Source organism: Choloepus didactylus, chromosome 10 (assembly GCF_015220235.1).
Source record: "Choloepus didactylus isolate mChoDid1 chromosome 10, mChoDid1.pri, whole genome shotgun sequence".
Classification (NCBI taxonomy): Eukaryota; Metazoa; Chordata; class Mammalia; order Pilosa; family Megalonychidae; genus Choloepus; species Choloepus didactylus.
In genome coordinates, this window is record NC_051316.1 from 120,957,694 (window position 1) to 120,977,003 (window position 19,310).

General features: G+C 41.3%; 1 protein-coding gene across 14 annotated transcripts in view; it reads left to right on the top strand.

Moving 5' to 3' along the window:
- Window positions 1-19,310, top strand: part of LOC119505784 (ral guanine nucleotide dissociation stimulator-like) — a 94,981-nt gene that overhangs the window by 67,760 nt on the left and 7,911 nt on the right. The gene's annotated exons all lie outside the window — the stretch shown is intronic.

Consider the following 19,310-nt stretch of genomic DNA (forward strand, 5'->3'; position numbering starts at 1 on the left):
TGCTTCAGCAACCAAGGAATGAAAGCACCATCTTCCTGTTTTGTACATGGTCTGTGCAGTTTGTTTCACTGACTGCATTTAACGTTTGGTAATAATCAATTTTAAAGTTGTTTACCTGGCACTGAGATACATTAACTATTCTTTATTAATAGCTTTTATTAAAGCCAATTTTAAATTTAAAAATTTTGTAAAGATTACATAAGTTAGACATACTTTACTCACTATAACCATTAAAACCATTTAAGAATGTATACATAAAAAATAATATCTATTACCACTCCAGCACCCAATAACCAATATTAGCATCTAGGGTGTATCTTTTCACACCTTCCTTCATGTTCATACAGACTTATAAAGACATGCATACATAAAATTGGTTGGCCAGTGATATAACAATAGGTAACATACTTTGCTTACTAAATAGTATATCATGAACAGACTTCCAGAAAAGATATATAGACCTAATCCATTTTTTTATTAGAGAAGTTGTGCGGTTACAAAATAATCATTCATAAAATACAGGATTCCTGTACACCACTCCACCACAAACAACTTGTATTGGTGTGGAATATTTGTTGCAAGACGTAGCAATTTTTAAAATAATTGTACTATTTTTTTAACAGTAGTTACCTTTGTTACAATTGAGAAAATTTTATTAAAATACTTCTATCATCCATTATTTACATTAGACATATTTCTTTCCCATATACCATCCCATTATTACCATCCTGTATTAGTATCATACATTTGTTATAATTCATGAAAATACTTCTTATATTTGTAATAACATAATATTTACTAATTTCTAATAAGTATAGTCCATCATCTACATTACGGTTCATTGTGTTGTACAGTCTTGGGTTGATTTTTATTCTAGTAATATACAGTTTTTATTCTAGTAATATATACAACCTAAAGTTTTTCCTTTTAACCACATTCACCTATATATTTCAGTGCTTTTGATTACACTCACAATAATATGCTACCATCACCACCATCCATTTCCAAACCTTTACCATCAGCTTAAGAAGAAATACTATACAAGTTAAGCATCAGCTCCCCATTCTCTAACCCCAGTCTATCTCCTGGTAAACTATATTCTAGATTCTAGTTCTGTGAGTTTATTTATTTTAATTAGTTTATAACAGTGGGATCATGCAGTATCTGTCCTTTTGTGTCACTCAATATAATGTCCCCAAGATTCATCCATGTTGTCACCTGCATCAGGATTCCATTCTTCAGGAGGAGGGGGTACTCTGTATTACATTTCCCTGAGAATGAGACCCCCACAGGTTGTCAGATCCTCCTGTGGCACTTGACAGCCTGTAGCTCCTCTCCAGTGTAAAGAGGTGCTGTGCCTTTAATTCTCAGCAGACCCAGATGTGGCTGACTCAAACTGTTTCTGTTATACAATCCCTGGGGTCTGAGTTCCCTGAATAAGGGTCACCACTTGAGCTGGGCCCTGTGCCTTGTCATGGGAAAGTTACTTCCTTTAGGGTATTATCTCTCCCCCTAGACTTACTGCTTTGTCGTTCATACCTATCTTACCTCCACCCTTGCCTGGGTCCAGAGGCCAATTGCAAATATCTGAGGCTTCCTGTAATGAGCTTCTTAGAATAGTTATTATTATTTTTTTTAAAGAACTCCCATTTCAAGACCTCTCCACAGCCCCCAAGTTTTGTCAGTCCCAGTACTGTATAGACTACTAAAGATATGAATTTAGGCTATTATCCCAATTCTACACCTCACCACTCCACCGTCTTGCCCCACCCCTTCCAAAATAATCCTGGCCATATACTCTTGAATGTTGTTGCTGTTTCTTCCTTTCTTTCTTTCTTTCTTTCTTTCTTTCTTTCTTTCTTTCTTTCTTTCTTTCTTCTATCTTTCTTTTTTTCTTTCACTAAAGAAGTTTTGGGGTTACAGGACCATCATATATAAAATACAGGATTCCCATATACCACCCTAAAATTACACATTGTATTGGTATGGTACATTTGTTACAATTGATGAAAGCACATTTTTATAGCTGTACTGTTAACTATTGTCCTTGATTCAACTTAAGATTAATTATCTGTGTTATGCAGATGCATGGACATTTAAAAAATTTGTATTAAAAATTTTTAAAACCTAAGCTTTCCCCTTTAACCACTCAAATATATAATTCAGTTCTGTTAATTATGTTCACAATGTTGTGCTACCATTACCACCAACCATTAACAAATATTTTCCATCTTTCCAAATAGAAGCTCTGCAAAATTTTAAGCCTTAGCTACCTATTCCTAACCCCCACTCCATCCCCTGGTAACCTTTATTATAGATTCATTCTGTGATCATACAATATTTGTCCTTTTACATCTGGCTTATTTCACTCAACATGATGTCTTCAAGGTTCATCCAGGTCGTTACATGTTTCAGAACTTCATTCATTTTTAATACTGAATAATATTCTATTGTGTATATATATCATATTTTGTTTATCCATTTATCAGTTGATGAATACTTGGGTTGCTTCTGTCTTTTGGCAATTCTGAATTATGGTGCTATGAAAATTGACATGTAAATATGTGTTTGAATTCCTGCTTTCAATTCTTTTGCATACATACCTAGAAGTGGGATTACCAGATCACATGGTAATTCTATACTAAATATTCTGAGGAACTGCCAAACTGTCTTCCACAGCAGCTGCACCATTTTGCATTCCCACCAGCAATGAATGGATGTTCCTATTTATCCATATCCTCTCCAACTCTTGTAATTTTCCATTTTTTAAATAGTAGCCATTCTAGCAGCTATGAAATGGTATCTCATGTGGTTTTGATTTGCATTTCCCTAATGGCTAAGTGATGTTGAGCATCTTTTCATGTGCTTTTCAGACATTTGTGTATCTTCTTTGAAGAAATGTCTATTCAAGTCTTTTGCACATTTTTCAATTGGATTGTCTTTTTGTTGTTGAGTTGAAGGATTTCTTTATATATTCTGGATATAAAACCCTTATGGGCATGTGATTTCCAAATATTTTCTCCCATTATGTAGGTTTTCATTCTCCTTTCATTATAAAGTCTTTTGATGCACAAGGTTTTTAATTTTAATGAAGTCCCATTTCTCTGTTTTTTGTTGTTCTTGTTGTTGCTTGAGCTTTGAGTGTAAAATCTAAGAAACCATTGCCTACCACAAGGTCCTGATGGTGCTTCCTTATTTTATTCTAGGAGTTTTGTAGTTCTGGCTCCTATTTTAGGTGTTTGATCCATATTGACTTGATTTTTGTATAAGGTGTGAAGAAGGGGTCCACCCTCATTCTTTTGCAATTGGAGGCCCGGTTTTCCCAGCTCAATTTGTTGAAGACACTATTCTTTTTCAATTGAGTGCTCTTTCCCCTTTGTCAAAAAACAGCTGGGCATAAAAATGAGGGTTGATTTCTGAGTTGTCAATTTGATAAAATTCATCTATATGTCTGTCCTTGTGCCAGTGCCATGCTGTATTGATTACTGTGGCTTTGTAGTCAGTTTTAAGACTAGTAAGTGTGAGTCCTCCAACTTCATTCTTCTTTTTCAAGGTGGCTTTGGCTATTCAGAGCCCTTTGCCTTTCCATATAATGGAAAAGATTAGCTATTCTATTTCTGCAAAGAAGGTTGTTGGAATTTTGATCGGGATTGCATCGAGTCTATGTATCACTTTGTGTAGAATTGCCATCTTAATATTTACTGTTCCAATTATGAACTTGGAATGTCCTTCCATTTACTTAGTTCTTCTTTGATTTCTTTAGCAATATTTTATAGTTTTCTGTGTACAAGTCCTTTACATCCTTGGTTAGACTGATTCCTAGATATTTCATTCTTTTAGTTGCTAGTGTAAATGGCATTTTTTTCTTGATTTCTTCTTCCAGTTGTTTATTGCTAGTCATTGGAAACAGTACTGATTTTTGAATGTTGATCTTGTATCCTGCCACTTTGCTGAATTCATTTATTAGTTCTAGGAGCTTTGTTGTGGATTTTTCAGGATTTTCTGTATGTAGTATCATGTTGTCGGCAAAAGAGGTAAGTTTTACATCTTCTTTTCCAATTTGGATGCCTTTTATTTCTTTTTCTTGCTTAATTTCTCTGGCTAGAACTTCCAGTACAATGTTGAATAACGGTGGTGACAGTGGGCATCTTCGTCTTGCTCCTAATCTCAGGGGAGAAGCTTTCTGTCTTTCACCAATAAACAGGATATTAGTGTGGGTTTTTCATATCTGCCCTTTACTATGTTGAGGAAGTTTCCTTCTATTCCTAGTTTCCTAAGTGCTTTTGTCAGAAGAGGTGCTGGATTTTCTCAAATGCCTTTTCTGCATTAGTTGAGATTATCATGCAGATTTTTAAATTCATTACATTAATGTGGTGTATTACTTTAATTGATTTTCTAATGTTGAAAGACCCTTACATAAATCCCACTTCATCACAGGATACAATTCTTTTCCTGTGCTGTTGGATTCAATTTTCTAGTATTTTGTTGAGGGTTTTGCATCTATGCTCATAAGAAATATTTTTCATAATTTTATTTTCTTCTGGTGTCTTTTTCTGGTTTTGGTATGATGGTGATTTTGACCTCATAGAATGAATTAGGGAGTTCTGCTGGTTTGAAGCTATGATCCCCAGAAAAGGCCATGTTCTTTTAATCCATCATGGGACAGGCCTTTTGATTAGGTTGTATCAATTGAGATGTGACCCACCCAATTCAAGGTGAGTCTTAATACTTTACTGGAGTCCTTCATTTTGTAACTGCATTTTTCTGGAAAGAATCCATTCATCTGATTCAGTTCTCAAAGGGACTGTGGCCAAACCAAGGTGACAAAACCTGGTTCTTGACAAATTCTTGGGGGTGTGGCTAGCTCTGACTTTCCCTGTCCAGGCCTGGGAGGCCTTCCCTGAGAGCAGTCACCCTGTTGCTTTCCCTGCCCCAGCATCGTAATGCACAGAGTCTCCCTCTCCCTTACCCAGCAGCTCTCCCTTGCCAACACCAGAGTTGCAGGTCCTGGGCAATGAATTAGTCTTGCAAACTGGTGGCAAACACATACTCCTGCTGATCCTACCCTCACGCATGGAAGAACCCAAAGGCAGGATGAGCTGATGTGCAGCTGGATGACATAGGGTGGTGTCAGGGCAAAATTAGACCCTGCTCCTGTCACTGCCCTCTGGGCTTCTGGCTCTATGGCACCCAGATCTTCATGCTATGACTCCCAGCTCAGGAAGCCAAGGCCAGCAGTCCAAGGGGATGCTGGCTCTTGAGCTGAACTCTGGCTCACAGGGCCTCCTGCACAATAGGGTAAGGGGCTAGATAGTCCCATCTGGGTTCAATGTCTCGATGGCATCAAGTCACTCAGCACTCTTGTTCTGTGTCAGATGTGGGTCCCAAAGCCCAGGTCCCCAGGTGTCTGGGCCTCCCTTTACCCTAGGTGGCTTTCACTGGGCCCGTTGGAGGTGGTTGCTCACATCAGGAAGGACACGGTGGCACTTGGGCCATCACTGGTCTTGGGAGTCACCCTCATCCCTTTCAGTGCATGAAGGTTCTGACCAGTCATCACTGTGGCTACTGTTCTGTGACCTGGGACAGGGGAGGAGTGTTGGGATGTGGAATCCCAGAGTGGGGTCGCTGAATATTTACCAGTAAATGGTCTCAGTAGAGATGGGCTTTTGGTAGAAAACTACTCATGCTGGGAGTCTATAGAGATGATAACGAAGAACATCCATTAAACCTTATGTGTGTTCCTTAACCTGCGTGTTCCCTGCATCCCCTGATTTGCACAAGATTCCATGTATGTGTCACTGTACATTTTCTTGAGAAAGAGTGTTTGTGGCTTTCAACAGATTTTCATACAGAATGAAAAATTTTCCTCCAACTCAACTACCAACCCTGTAATGTTCCAAAGCCCCCACTTTTTAAAAATCCAATTTTATTAAGATGTATTTAAACAGCATACAATTCAACCAAAATATACAACACATGACTCAGAGTATCATCATGTAGTTGTGCACCCATCACCAGATCAATTTATGTCATTTTCTTTAAGCCAGAAAATGAAAAATAAACCCATAGCATCCCATATTACTTATACCCCTATTATTGACCCATAGTATTGATGTGGTACATTTTTTTTACTACTGATGAAATAATATTAAGTTATTTTAACCATTGTCCATAGTTTGCTATAGGTATATTTTCCCCATATACCACTCTATTATTAACTCCTCATAATCATGTCATAGTTTTGTTCTGCTTCATGAAGCACTATATGTATCTCTGCAGTTAATCAGTCATTGTTCACCACAAGATTGTGTTATACATTCCCATGTTTTAACCTCAAGCTTTCCTCCTGGTAACATACATTACTCTGAACTTCCCCATTCAGATAAGTTCACACACATTGCAGCACTGTTAATTATCCTCACAATAATGTGCTACCATCACCTCTATGCATTTCCAAATGTTTTAAGTTTGACCTAGTTAAAAATTCCATACATATTAAGCAATGGCTGCACTTTCTCTAGAATCAATCTATCACCTGGTAACCTATAGTCTAGATTTTATGTCTATGAATTTATATATTTAATTAGTTCATATTAGTGAGATCATAGAATATTTGTCATTTTTCATCTTTTTGTCACTCAACATAATGTCCTCAAGCTGAATCCATGTTATGGCATGGTTTAAGACTTCATTCCTTCTTACTGATGAATGATATTCCACTGTATGGATATACCACATTGTGTTTATCCATTCATAGATTGATGGACACTTGGGTGGGTTCCATCTTGTGGCAATTGTAAACAATGCTGCTGTAAGCATTGGCGTGCAAGTGTCTGTTCGAGTCCCTGCTTTCAGATCTTCTGGGTGTATACAGAAGAGCAGTATTGCCGAGTGTTATTGCAATTCTATACATAGCTTTCTGGGCAACAGCTAAACCATCCTCTACAGTGGCCATACCATTTTACATTCCAGCAGCAGAACATAAGTTTTCCTATTTCTCCACATCCTCTGCAATACATGTAGTTTTCTACATGTTAATAGCAGACTTTCTAATAGATGTGAAATGATACCTCATTTTGGTTTTGATTTGCATTTTCCTGACAGCCAGTGAAGCTAAGCATCTTTTCATATGCTTCTTAACCGTCTGTATTTCCTCTTTGGAAAAATGTCTTTTCATGATTTTGCCCATTTTTAAACTGGGTTATTTGTCTTTTTATTGTTGAGTTGTAGATTAACCTTTATATACTCTGGATATCAAACTCTTATCAGATATGTAGTTTACCAATATTTTCTCCCATTGAGTTGGCTGCCTTGTCACATTTCTGACAAATTCCTTTGAAGCACAGAACTATTCAAATTTGTGGGGGTCCCATTTATCTACTTTTTCTTTCATTACTTGTGCTTCAGGTGTAATGTCTAAGAAGACTTCTGCCCATCACTTGTTCTTGAAGATGTTTTCTGACATTTCCTTCTAGAGAATTAATGGTTCTCATTCTTATATTTAGGTGTTTGATCCATAGTGAGTTAATTTCTGTATATGGTGTGAGAAATTTGTCTATTTCATTCTTTTGGATATGGCTATCTACTTCTAACACCATTTACTGAAGAAAATATTCTGTCTTGATTGATTGCTCGTGGTAACGTTGTAAAAACTCAATTGGCCATAGATCTTAGTGTCTATTTCTCAACTCTCAATTTGATTCGGTTGAGCAATATGTCAATTTTTATGCCCAGTGCCATTGTGTTTTGACCACTGTGGCTTTGTAACGTGCTTTAAAGTCTGAAATTGTGACAGCTCTCATTTAATTCTTCTTTTTCAATTTATTTTTGACTATTCAAGGTCCCTTACCCTTCCAAATAAATTTGATGATTAACTATTCTATTTTTGCAGAGTAAGCCTTTGGAATTTTGATGAGTATTGCATTCAATGTATAGATCTATTTGGGTAGAATTTACATCTTAATAACATTTACCCTTCTAGTCCATGAACATGTCTTTCCATTTATTTAGGTCTTCTCTGTTTTCTTTACCAGCGTTTGTACTTTTCTGTACACAAGTCCTTTACATCCTTGGTTAAGTTTATTGCTAGAAATTTGATTCTTTTAGTTGCTATTTTAAATGGAATTTTTTTCTTGATTACTTCCTCAGATAACTCATTACTACTGTATAGAAACACAAATGATTTTTGTGTGTTGGTCTTGTTATCTGCCTCTTTGCTGAACTCATTAATAAGCTCTAGTATTTTTATTGAGTTTTGTAGGGACTTTCTCAATACAGGATCATGTTGTCTCCAAAAAGTGAAAATTGCACTCCTTTCTTTACAGTTTGGATGCTCTTTCTTTCTTTCTTGTTCTCTTTTTTTGCCAAGTTGTTCTAGCTGGAACTTCTATCACGTCCTTGAACAGCTGTGGTGAGTATGGCATCCTTGTTTTGTTACTGATCTTAGAGGGGAAGCTTTCAGTCTCTCACCTGTAGTGTGATGTTAGCTGTGGGTTTTTCCTGTATGCCCTTTATCATGTTGAGGAAGTTTCCTTCCATTCCTTCCTTTCAAAGTGTTTTTTTAAGAAAAGGTCTTGAATTTTGTCAAATGTGTTTTCTGCCTCAAACAAGACGGTCATGTGGTTTTCCCCTTTTGATTTGTCTATGTCGTGTGTTGCATTGGTTGATTTTCTTGTGTTGAACCACTCTTGCATATGTGGATTAAAACACACTTGGTCGTGTTGTATAATTACTTTACAATGCTTTTGGAATTTATTTGCATGTATTTTGTTGAGGACTTTTGCATCTATATTAATTAGAGAAATGGGTTTGTAGCTTCCTTGTAGTATTTTTATTAGGCCTTGGTATTAGGGTGAGGTTGCCTTCCTAGAATGAATTAGGTAGTGTTCCCTCTTCTTCAATCATTTAGAAGAGTTTCAGCAGGATCGTTATTAATTCTTCTTGGAATGCTTTGTAAAATATGCCTATGAAGCCCTCTGATCCTGAGGTTTTCTTTGTTGGGAGGTTTTTGATGACTGATTCCATCTCTTTTCTTGTGATTGGTTTGTGAGGGTCTTCTATTCTCAAGTCGGCATAGATTGTTGGTGTTTTTCAAGGAAATTTTCCACGTCATCTAAGTTGTGTAGTTTGTTGGCATCAAGTTGTCCATAGTAACCTCTTGCATTCATTTTATTTTTTCTGGGCCCGTGGTAATGATGCATCTCATTTCTGATTTTATTTATATGTGTCTTCTCTCTTGTCTTCATCAATATAGTTAAGGGTTTGTTGAGTTTATTCATGCTCTCAGGGAACCAACTTTTAATTTTCTTGATTCCCTCTATTGTTTATTTTGTTCTTCTCTGTTTCATTTGTTTCTGCTGTAATGGTTGTTATTTCATTCCTTCTGCTTGTTTTTGGATTATTTTGTGGCTCTTTCTCTATCTTACCCAGTTTTTCAGTCATGTCTTTGGTTTTAGGTCTATCTTCCTTTTTAATGTAAGCCTTTAGGATTGTGAGTTTTCCTCCCAGCACTGCCTCCTGCATCCCATAAGTTGTTTTTTTTTAATTTACTTTTATTTTTTTGTTTTATTCATGTTTATTAAGATATATTCATTTACCATGCAGTCACACAAAACAAAGCATACATTCAATTGTTTGCCATACCATTATATAGTTGTGCATTCATCACCAAAATTAATTTTTGACATTTTCATTACCACACACACACAAATAATAAGAATAAAAATTAAAGTGGAAAAGAACAATTAAAGTAAAAAAAGAACACTGAGTGCCTTTTTCTCCTCTTTTTTTTCTCTTCCCCCATTTTTCTACTCATCCATCCATAAATGAGACAAAGGGAGAGTGGTCCATATGGCTTTCCCAATCACATTGTCACCCTCATAAGTTACATTTTTGTACATTCGTCTTCAAGATTCATGGGTTCTGGGTTGTAGCCTGATAGTTTCAGTTATTTACTGCTAGTTATTCCAATTCATTAGAATCTAAAAAGGGTTGTCTGTATTGTGCATAAGAGTGCCCACCAGAGTGACCTCTCAGCTCCGTTTGGAATCTTTCTGCCACTGAAGCTTATTTCATTTCATTTTTCATCCCCTTTTTGGTCAAGAAGATGTTCTTCATCCCATGATACCGGGTCTAGATTCCTCCCTGGGAGTCATATTGCACGTTACCAGGGGGATTCACTCCCCTGGGTGTCAGATCCCATGTAGTGGGGAGGGCAGTGATTTCAACTGCCAAGTTGCCTTAGCTAGAGAAAGAGGGCCACATCTGAGCAACAAAGAGGCATTTGGGAGGAGGAGGCTCTTAGGCACAATTGTAGGGAGGTCTAGCCTCTCCTTTACAGCAACAGTCTTCCCAAGGGCAAGTCCTGTGGTAGAGGGCTCAGCCCATCAAACCACCAGTACCTCTGTCTGTGAGCACATCAGCAACCATCGAGGTGGGGGAACCTGACAACCCTGCATTCTCCATCATCTCCTCAAGGGGGCTCTGCATATTTTTTTCAATTTTATTCAATTAGCTCTTTTTTCAAAAAAATCAACTATATCAAAAAAAAATTAAAAAAACATACAATAAAAAAACATTTCAAACAAACCACAACCCATAAGTTTTTATATGTTGTGTTTTTGTTTTCATTCATCTCAAGATATTTATTGATTTCTCTTGCATTTTCCTCTTTGACCGAGTGTTTTCTTAAGAACATGTTGATTAACCTCCAAATATTTGTGAAATTTCAAATCCTCTGGTTGTTATTGATTTCCAGCTTCACTTTGTTAGGATCAGAGAAAATGCTTTGTATAATTCCAATGTTTTTAATTTTATTAACACCTGTTTTGTGCCCCCATATGTGGTCTATCCAGGAGAATTTTTGATGAGCACTTGGGAAGAATGTATATCCTACTGTTTTCGTTTGCACTGTTCTGTATATGTCTGTTAAGTCTAGTTCAATTATCATATTATTTAGGTTATCTGTTTCTTTATCAATCCTCTATTTAGATGTTTTATCTATTAAAACAGTGGTGTGTTTAAGTCTCCCACTATTATCCTGGACGCCTTTATTGGTCCGTTCAGTTTTCCCAGTGTTCTTTGGTGCAACTTGATTAGATTTATAAGTATTTATTGTTATTCCTTCCTGGTCAATTGTCCCTTTTCTTAAAATATAGTGTTCTCTTTTGTCTCTTACAACATTATTGCATTTGCAATTTATTTTGTCTGATATTGATATGGCTACTCCATCTTTTGGTTGTTGTTATTGCTTGTTTGGAATCTCTTTTTCTATTCTCTTTCAACCTATTTGTATCTTTCAATCTAAAAGGAGTCTCTTGTAAACAGCATATAGATGGAGCATATTTCATTTCCATTTCGCCAGTCAGTGTCTTTTGACTGGGGAGTTTAATCCATTAACATTCAATATTTTTACTATAAAGGTAATATTTCCTTCCACCATTTTATCCTTTGGCTTTTATTTGTTAAATCTATTTTCCCTCTCTTTTAATCCTTTTAGTTACCTTTACTAATATGGTTCATTTCTGTACACTCCTCCAGGACTCTCTCTCCTGTTTTTCCTTTTCAGCTGTCAGAACTCCTGTTCCAGATTGCTAATGCTGCCATTATGCAAAATACCAGAAACAGAATGGTCTTCATAAAGGGATTCATTAGGTCACAAATTTACAGCTCTGAGGCCATAAAAATGTCCAAACTAAGGCATCAACAAGAGGATACCTGCACTGAAGAATGGCTGATGTTTTTTGGAACACCTCTCTGAGCTGGGAAGTCACATGGCTGGTTTCTACTGGTCCTTTGCTCCTGGGTTGTGTTTCAAAATAGCTTTCTCCAAAATGTTTCTGTGCTTGTCTCTTTTAGCTTCTTCACCTCCAGTACATGTAAGCATTGGGGTCCTCCCTTGTTTCTCTGGAGGAAACTCTGGGCTACTATCTCTGAACATCTCCAAGCATCTCAAAGCATCAGCAAGAATCTCTCCAAAAGTCTTTCTCAGTTGCTCTGAGCTCCTTCTGATGGTGAGCTCTCTTACAGGACTCCAATGATTTAATTAAGACCCACCCTGAATGGGCAGGGTCCATATCTCCATGGAAAAAATCTAATCAAATATCTTGCCAACAGCTGACTGAGTCACATCTCCCTGGAAACACTCAATCAAAGGTTAATGTCTGTCCTCACAAGAAGGTGTTAAAGATCATGGCTTTCAGGGATATAATAGATCCAAACCTGCACAAGTCTCTTTAATTGTTCTTATAAGACAGGTCTGTTCTTAATGAATTCTTTCAGTTTCTTTTCATCAGTGAATTGTTTTATCTTCCCCTCATTTTTGAAGGATAGCTTTGCTGGATATACTATTCCTGGCTGGCAATTGATGACTTTCATATCCTAAATATATCATACCACTGTGTTCACACCTCCATGTGCTGAAGAGAAATCAGCCCTTAGTTGTATTCTCCATCTGTTGCATGTGGTGAATGGCTTTTCTCTTGCTGGTTTCAGAATTTACTCATTGTCTTTGGCATTTGACAGTCTATTGGTATGTATCTTAGGGTGGTTTTATTCTGATTTATTCTGTTTGGAACACACTGGGCTTCTTGGATTTGCATATTATGTTGTTTACTAGAGTTGGGGAATTTCTAGCCTTTATTTCATCAATTATTCTTTCTGGGCCTTTACCCTACTCTTCTTCTTCTGAGAAACCTATGATGTGTATGTCTCTGTGCTTTGTGTTGTGAGTCATTTCCCTGGGACTCTTCTCAGATTTTTCCATTTTTTTCCTCCACATTTTCTTTTTCCTGTTTGTCTTTGATTGCTCTGTGTTCTAGCTTGCTGAATCTTTTTTCTGCCTATTCAAATCTGCTGTTTTGACTCAAGTATACTTCTAATTTCATTTCCATAAGGTCTCTTATTTTTCTATGTATTCTTTCAACTTCTTCTTTGTGTTGTGGAGACTAATAGCACTGTGTTCAAATCTCAGCCCTGCCACTCCCCATGGCAGTGACCATGCACAGGTCATGACACATATACGAGCCCGTTCCCTCCTTTTGGGGTCAGGTGGAATGGGGTGAAGGTTTCAGATGATCTATACATCCATGGGCTAAGACTCTAAAACCCCAGTCCCTGCACCAATATCTCTTTCTCACCTGTGCCACCACAAATAGGAAGCTGCCACTGAAGGTGGAGAAGCCATTGCAGCCCATGGTCTAGCAAGGAGTCTGCTCTTTTCTTATTTGTGTCCCTGGGGTGGAGGCCACCTCCCCTCTCCACTGTCCATTCTTGGTTGCAGGTCATGCCATGATTGGTGCCAATCATTTTTGAGGGAAGATTCCTCCTGCACATTCTTTGGGTTGTGCATCAGTCACTGAAACTGATCATGGGATTCTCGATGTTCCCAAGGGGGGTGAATCTTGGGCAGATGAAGCAGAGTGTTCCTCCTGACACACAGCAATACTGAGAAAGAAAATGAGGAAGGACCAAGGCCAGGCACTATGTAGTCTCTAGCCAGGTGCTTAGCAGCTGGGAAGGTAGAGCAGTGACGGTGATGATATCTCAGAGAAATTAACATATAGTTGGAAATATTTTGAAAATGAACATGTGACTCTTATAATTTGTTGGAATCAGTGAAGGGAGTGATAGAAGGAAGTTTATAGTAGTGGAGAAGGGGGCTTGATGGAGGAAGGGGATTTGACCTGGTCTGGAAAGAGACGGTGGGAGGCAGTGATGGCAGATCAGGTGTCAGAAGAGCAGGAGCTTTGGTCAGGAGGCCCCTTGCCCTCTTGCTACCATCTCAGATTTTTCTGCAAAGACAGGCAAGTTACAAGCAACACAACCCCCCATAAAATTCACCAAAATGGATATTTGTAGCCAGGCATCAGAGGTGAGGGACAAGAAGAGCCCAGATTCTCTCCAGGGTTTGCCTTGTTCATGGGACCTCATGTCTCCTCTCCACTCTCCCCTTATACCACATTCATTAACAACATGAAATGAGCCCCTCGTGTAGCTAATCACATCTCTCCCTGGGCTCTTTAGCATCACACCATACAGGATCACTCTTGTGGGGAGGAGAACCCCACATGCCTCTTGGTGCCCGTCACCAGCATATTGAGAAGAGAGTGCCCCAGGAGAGGGACTACCTCTGCTGCATTGATGTGGACCTGGAGTTCTGGAATCCCATGGAACTACAGACCTTGGGAACACAGGTGGCAGCCTTCCTCCTGGGCTAATCTACTGTATCCTGCCAGGAGTTCCTCCGTGAACATACTTGTTTTTCTACCACCTATGCAGCATTCAGTTGGAAAGACAGAACTTCTATTATGGTGGGGTGATCTTTCAGGGCATGTGGGCAGCATGTCCAGGTTAACCAGGGGCTGCCACGTGGTGATCTGGGTTGACCAAAATGTCAACCAATGGCTCTCTGACAGGAAGAGAGCTACATGACCCTCCACTTCATCTCTCAGAATCCTCCAATGTGCCATCTCTGAGTACCCCTTGTGTGACTGAAAACCCCTAACACCCAGCATGACACTGATGAGGTTTTCTCTACTGGTCAGGAATTACCTCTGCCTAAGGAATCAATGGCAGAGCAAGGGCTGTGATGTGCCTGGACCCACTGGCCTGCCTCCAGGATGCCCAAACTGGGCCAACGTGCATAAAGGCCTCACTTCTCAAAACCAGCCCTGGCATGCCGTCCACTCATTTTGTCAGGAGTATCCAGTAAGACCCAGGATGGGTGAGGCCTTTGTAAACTCTAAAGGGCTGTGCAGAAAGGAGGAGAGAAGAGGATCCCACCATGATGAAGTCCAAGGATGTTCAAGCAGGAGGAGGGGAGACCATAGGTTAGAGCTGGCAGGGCCGGATCAGGCTTCCCAGGATGGAGGAGCCTTTGGGCTGAAGCTGGGAGCTTCTGGGCAGTCTCTACTGGTCCTCAAATCCTAGAAGTTCCACTTCATTCCCCACTGTTGTTGCACATGGCCCTCAGAGGGGAACTCTAATTTGCAAATAAGAAAGGCATCCTATCACCCTCCTCTGACTAGAGTGCTCCAGATAACTGTGAGGCCCAAGGCATCAGTGGCCAACTCTATGCAGGACCCAGGAATCACCTTTGAAAAGGCAAGGTCTGGACTTTCCCTGGGTCCATGCCCCACCTGCACCCCGTGTGTGGCCATAGGCCCTTGCACTGCCCACTGCTTTCTTAGGGCATGTGAGGCAGGTTTCCATAATGGGTCATGTGCTAGCAACCTAACCAGGGCTTTGTTCACATCACATTTGAGGGTCTGCTCTGCCAGGTGCTGGACGGAGAGACAGCCTGGATTTCCAACACACCAACCTGCAGGGAGCTGAGGGTACAAGTATTTCAGAAACCTGAGCTCAATTACAGCTTGGCAGATATACTTCTGTTCGTCCTGGGTGACTAGGTGACTTGCAGGCATCCTGACTGACTATCCTCCCCTCTCCTAAATGAAAGGAAGCAGAACCCCTCAGCTGAAAAGCCCTGTGGACTTTCATCTGCTCCTCCTTGAGTGCATACTGAAGGTACATTGGGTTCATCCTCAGCCCTGTGAGACCACTGGCTGGCCAACACCTCCAGGTGGAGGTGAGAGCCTAGGATACAGGTGGTGGGAGGGGAGCCTCACAAACCTTAAAGCAATGTGAGGCATGCTCTGATATGTAGCCTTTTTTGCAAAAAGGGAGATGGGGGAGGGGCCCAGGGCGCAGACCTAACAGTGCCCGGAGAACAGGGTGGCACGGTTGAGGAGGATGGTGTGAGAAACAAGCACTATTCCTAAAAAGGAATAAATGCTCACTCAATTGTAGAGAAGAAAAGACTTTATTCACGATTTTGCAAGAACAGGCACGCAACTACAATGTGAGGAGTTGGTGTGCAGAACAACAGACCCAGCACTATTTATTCCCTACACCTAACTCGCAACTCCCTACCCTGTTTTTCCAGTGGATACTTCAGAGGTTACATTCTATTTGACAGGCCTAACTAGGCCATGCAAATTTGAAACATGCAAACATTCAAAATAAGTCTGTGTGAACTTGAAACATTTGAAACAAGGAACATTTGAAACAAGTCTCCACCCCTGACTATTTGTTATGCCAATGCTTCTTTCCTTTGTTCTTTAACTGCAGAGCCAGTCTGAGCTACTTAGGTAACAAGTTATGAAGCTATTTTAGGAACTTTTACCCCTGAGTCTCCACCTTGCAAGGATAGTGGGCAGATAAACAGGAGGACTGGCCACCAATTACAGCTTAGCTTTTTAACCCTCTGCCAACCCCCAAACTGCTCCCCCCATGTGAAAGCTAAACTTAATCTAATTCTCACAGATCTGACATGAGGGGTTCTGAGGGGCCTTCACTGAGGTTTTATCTGTAGAGAGGTGTCAGTTAAGGAGATGACCTCACTTCCTTGGAGGTAGAGCCAGTAGAACTTGGAACCCTGGTAACCAGGCACCCAGATTCCACAGACTAGCCCCTGCCCAGCTCACTTAACAGCAGACGCTCGAGAGAGCAACATGTTCTGTTGTTTTGGCTGGTCCCGAGGTTCTGACCTCAAGACCCGTAAGCGTGAGACTTGTTTCCATCGATGTCAACATTGGCTCAGCCCTTCTCCCCAAAGCTGCTGTCCATTGGCCAGGAGGTTTTCAAAGGTAAGTCAAGGTTGCCAAAGTTCAGACAATTCAGGCAATGCCAACATTGTCATCCTGCCTCAGCAGTCTAACATCCCTCTTCCTGTCAGTGTGTAGAAGGCAAGAGGAGTGGGTCCATCTGGGGTAGTGTTGGGAAACCTGGTGGGCCCTTCGTGTTCACACTTCAGGTCATGGGTTGCTGGTGGGAAGGCAAGTGGTGATGGGGAGGCAACCATTATTCAACGTGTGAATCCCGGCTCCAAAAATTGTCATCTCCATTCCAAGTGGGCTGGAGGTGCATTCAGACACCCATCTGTGCCTGACCTGGGTCGCAGAGATAACAAGGGGTGCTCTCCTTGTGGTGATGGCCAGGCAGCCTCCTGATGCCCCATGTGTAGCTGCTGGGCACTGTGTTTGCAGAGCTCCATGCAGGGGATCAGGGAGGAGCTGCCTGTAGGTGTCAGCTACACTGTATCTGTGTGCAAGGTGGAGGGGCCTCCTGACCACAACCTGGACTAGAGGAGTGTGTGAGAGCAGGAGCAGGGGCTTCTTGATTCCAGGGACCCGAGGGAGCATGGGCAGGATGGAACATGCAGATATGACCGTTGAGCCTTCCCTGGGCATCTTTCCATGGCTTTGCCTTCTGATTGGCTGGAAGTCTCACTCCAAAAGGCATCTGGGCCTCCACCCTCACCACCCCACCAATCTGCACAACCGTGTTCATGGCCAGGTGGAGAGCAGTTTTACACACATTTGTAGTAGCATCTGAGAAGAGATGACACATTTTTTTTTTCCCTCCATATGAAGCCAAGAGCTCCTTTGCCCTTTGCTGCTTTTTTATTGTCAATTGTTAAACTCAGCTGACCCCTGATGTGAGAAACAAGCACTATTCCTAAAAGGAATAAATGCAACAAGCACTATTCCTAAAAGGAATAAACGCTCACCCGATTGTGGAGAAGAATTTATTCATGATCTTGCAAGAATGGGTGCCCAACCCAAATGTGGGTGGTTGGCACCCAGAACAATAGACACAGGGAATTTATTTCTTACACCTAAGGTCAAGTCCCTCCTGTTTCTCCAGTGTCTGGATACTCCAGAGGTTACATTCTATTCGACAAGCCTAACTAGCCCATGCAGATTTGAAACATGCAGCCCATGAAGTTTCCTGCACAAATTTGCAACATTTGGAAGGGTTGGAAGAAATCTCCACCCCTGAGTATAACGGTTATGCCCAGGCCTCTTTAGAGCCAGTCTGGGCTAGTTTGGTAACAAGTTATGAGGCTATTTTGGGAAACTCTACCCCAAGTCTCCACCTTGCAAGGATAGTAGATAGTGGGTGGATAAACAGGGGGACTGACCATGGATAGTGGGCAGATAAACAGGGGGACCGACCATGGACTACAGTTTGTCTTTTTAACCTTCTGCCAATTCTTGAACTGCCCCACCCTGCAAGGCACACCTATTCTCTGTGAAAGCTTAACTTAATCTCATTCTCACACTGAGGTAGTCAGCTGGACTGTCCTTCCACACTGTCTCCAAGCCTTCCAGATCTTCATGCTCTCAACGGTGGTTTGACTCAAAAGGAGTGGGGCTCACTCGATCGCATGATTTCCAGTGCAAATGAACACTCACATAGCACATTCCCTTGACTTTCCAGGCCAGGAACTGTGGCCTGAGACACCTGCATCACATTCCAGAAGGGAGGCTGCATGGAGCAGTGGTTCAGCCTCTGCTGTTCTCAGCTCATGAAGGGAGTCATTCCTGGGCCATTTCTGCAGTGCTGCAGGGAACATCTCCTGTTTGTCCTAGCAGGCTGCTCACCCTTCCCACATCCCAGGTTAGAATCCCCAGAATGGGATGGCTGGTCACACACATGCAGAGGAGATTCAATAGCCTGAGCCACTGAACTGCTGGAAGGCTGCAGCGGTTCAGTGGCCACCAACAGGCTCTGACCATGGCTGCTTCCCTATGTCTGCTCAGCCTGGCTGTGAACATTCTCTTGCGTTTTGGCAAGTCTGGGGACAGTGGGGCAAATGGAGTCACTTTGGTGATTTGATTTGCAACTGCCCCGTGAGAGCTGGAGCCCCATCCCATCGTCCAGGGGCCATTTGGGTTTGCTCTTGTCTGAGGCTTCTGTTCAGGTCCTCAGATCTGTAGGGGACATTCTCCCACTTGGATAGCCCTGGCATTTGTCCCTTTGCCAGAGCAGGGATCACCATGGCTGCAGATTCCCAGAACTCCCTTTAAGACAAGAGACAAAAGTCAGGGTGTTGCTTGAAATCAAAGGTGTTCCCATAATCTGGGCCTTCTGCATGCAGTGCCTCCGAAGTGGGGAAGGGATGAGGTGGAGCAGACCCCTTCCCTCCATGTCTGGGGCACACCCACCTCCCAGAGTGTGGAGGGATCATCCCGAGGCCCGAGCGTGGATGGTTCCGGCTTCTGACCTGCGGGACCTTGAATTGCCCCTTGATGACCCCCCATCTCAAGAATGGGGGTGGTTCCTGAGGACTCACGGGATGAAGCTCTTTCCAGGCAGTGGTGCAGGGAGGTTCTCCTGTGACTCAGCTCCCTGAATGATGGGGAGGGTCCATGACTTCATTACTCCCTCACCTCAATTCTTTGGAGGCTGGGCCCTTTTTCTGCTGGAAGCTCTCCTGCCCCTCTTAATGAACAGGTCTCGGAGGG